Raw genomic sequence first — 2,543 nt, 5'->3', positions numbered from 1 at the left:
CCCAGACCCCCGCGGGCCCGGCCCGATTCCCGCCGGCAGCCGGGTTAAAGGCGCCTTCAGCAAGGTCAAGGCGAGGCCGGCCGGCACCTGGGGATTTTTCCCAGCCGAGCACGAGCTTTGCAATCGCATTGTTAAGGATCATGGCAGCGGCAGGAAATCCGAACAGCCCCACAGGTCTGCGAGAGGGAGGATTTATTTTACAGCGCGGAACACACTCAGACAAGACCCGGGATTTCGGCGGGGTGGGGGCCGCGGGGGAGGGAATGCGGGGTTTCTGGACGCTGGAATGTGGGAAAAACAAAACATTCCCCCTCCGTGCACGCCGCCACCCCCACGGCTGAGCGAGGAGGTAGCTCAGAGCTGCTGTGCCCCAGACTTCAGCGGTCTGCAGGGCACTGCCAGGTCTGGCTGCCTAATCCCTCTACAGGCGAAAAACAAGATTTAAAAAAAAAAAACAAACACACCACTCCACTACTGTGGTTTCTCTATCAAAGCCCATCAACGTGCTGCAGGCGGCAAAGGGAAGCAGCGAGATGCGGAGAAGAAACACAACAGAAGCAAACTGCCGTCTACGAGGCAGAGAAGCCAGGCGAGGGGAAGCCGCACTCGGCACCCATGGGATCCGCGCCGGCCTGGCCCGGGAAGCCAGGAATAGGTACCTGGTGCTGGCGGACTCCCTCTCTCTCCAAGCCCGCGCCGGAGTGGGCCTGCATTGCCGGGATGCTTGGCCTCTCCGAGGGGGGACCAGGCATCGCGGGCAGGTTTCTAAACACATGAAGGGCACTGCGTATGGAAGATGGGGAGGAGGCGCTCGGAGAAGCAAAGAAGAGGGCCTTTGGGGTCCCCTAGGACACAACGCCGGTTTCTTAATACAGCATTCCCTGGAAGGTCTCCCTCACCCCCCAAGGTGGAGCCTTGGTCCCCTGCGAACTCAAAGGACCCTGAGTTCTGACCGGCTTTTTCTCTCTCATCAATCCCAGATCCTTTCCCGGCCCCTGCCTCGATCTGCGGTTCTTTGGGGGGAGGGGGAGGACAGTGGCATCGGCACCCAACGCCCATCGCGGGGGTGGGCGCCGTGATGCGGGGCGTCGCTCTCCTCTCTGGTCCCGGGGTGGGGGCGCCCGGTACTTACATTCCTCAAGCTAGCAAACTTTCGGGCTTGTCCTTCGCCAACCTGGGGCTCCTATCAAGGTTCCGGGTAATCACTGAGGCAGTTTATGTAATTGCCCGCGATGCCGTTCGGCTGATCTCCCGGTGCGCGTGGCCGCACCGCTCAGCACATGGACATCGTCTCAGCCCCGCGGTCAAACACCGAGCGTCCCCCGCCACCGCCTTCCACAAGCGGTAGGGCGCTCTCCTGGGCTAGTCAAATACCAAGAGTGCGAGCAGGACTCGGCCAAACCCCGGCTGCCCCCGGCGCCGCTTTCGCCGCATGGGTGGCTTACAGAGAGCTGCGTCTCTACAAACCTCGCCGGGGCTGGTGGTTGGAGCGGATAAGGGACCGAGCAGGGGACTGCTGCGGTTCTAAAGAAGACTCCGTAACCCAAACGAGTAATAATACCCTCGTCCCCATGGACCAGAATGTATACAAATCGCCTTAACGTTTCGCCCTGAAAGGGGAGCCAGTTTCCAAAGTTACAGACCACGCAGTTGAATTTCCAGTACTTTCCAACCTCGCCTAGGCGGAGGCAGGGCAGAGAAGGGCGGGCAGCGGCCAGCAAAGCCCACCCTACTGCCCCGCCAAGGAGGACTCACCAGTTGAACCTACCTTCACCCCAGTAGTTGACTGTATTCCCTGGTTGCCTGTACACACACACACACACACACACACACACACACACACACACTCCTCGAGACCACCTTCCCCTTCCCGAGTGCTCCTAATATAGACTGCATTTTTAAACCGCGAGGATAATGACTAAGGAGCTCACTGATCACATTTCATCCCAGAGCACATTTCCCCGAAGCTGGGGTGCCACCTCTCTCTCTCTCCCCCTCCCACACACACACACACTCACACTCACACTCACACTCACACTCACACACAGGAGCGCTCCGAGTGTCCACCCAGGGGCTGCAGCCTCAACTCGCTCCGAGGGGAACATGGACACCGCGGCAGGGCGGCGGGCTAGAGAGGGGCGCCGCGTCGGCTGCAGAGGGCACGGGGCTGGGGTCGCGTCTCCTGGTTCTCGGTTCCAATCGCAGGGCGCGCGGGGTCGCCGCAGCCGGCTCTAGCCCGACAGGGCAGGCTGCATGCAGCCCGGGAGCCCGGCGCCGCCTCGCGGGCTTCTCCAGCGCCCGCCCTGTGGCGGTCGGGTCCGCAAAGGGGCTGCGGACGCTGGGGCCAGGGCGGGGAAGGGGACCCGGGCAAGGCCGACGAACCCCAGCATGCGCCCAATCTCGCAGCTCTCCCCTAGCCTTGGCTTCCAGGCTCCACTCTGCGGTGGGGCTCCGGGGGGCTGCGCGGTGGAGGCTCGGGGCTCCAGACCCACTCGCCTCCCCGGAAACCCCAGCCGTCCTCGCTGCCTCACCCGGTGCGGGCC

At 62.6% G+C, this 2,543-nt stretch overlaps 1 protein-coding gene across 1 annotated transcript in view; it reads right to left on the bottom strand.

Moving 5' to 3' along the window:
• Positions 1-1,349, bottom strand: part of TENM4 (teneurin transmembrane protein 4) — an 858,900-nt gene extending 857,551 nt beyond the window's left edge. The window contains exon 1 of the mRNA XM_010853253.1: positions 1,133-1,349. The gene's annotated coding sequence lies outside the window, so the exon portion shown is untranslated. The remainder of the gene's footprint in view (positions 1-1,132) is intronic.
• Positions 1,350-2,543: the final 1,194 nt, after the last annotated feature.

This window comes from Bison bison, unplaced genomic scaffold, assembly GCF_000754665.1.
Source record: "Bison bison bison isolate TAMUID 2011002044 unplaced genomic scaffold, Bison_UMD1.0 scf7180017864324, whole genome shotgun sequence".
Taxonomy (NCBI): domain Eukaryota; kingdom Metazoa; phylum Chordata; class Mammalia; order Artiodactyla; family Bovidae; genus Bison; species Bison bison.
This window is presented reverse-complemented; position numbering and strand designations above follow the sequence as displayed.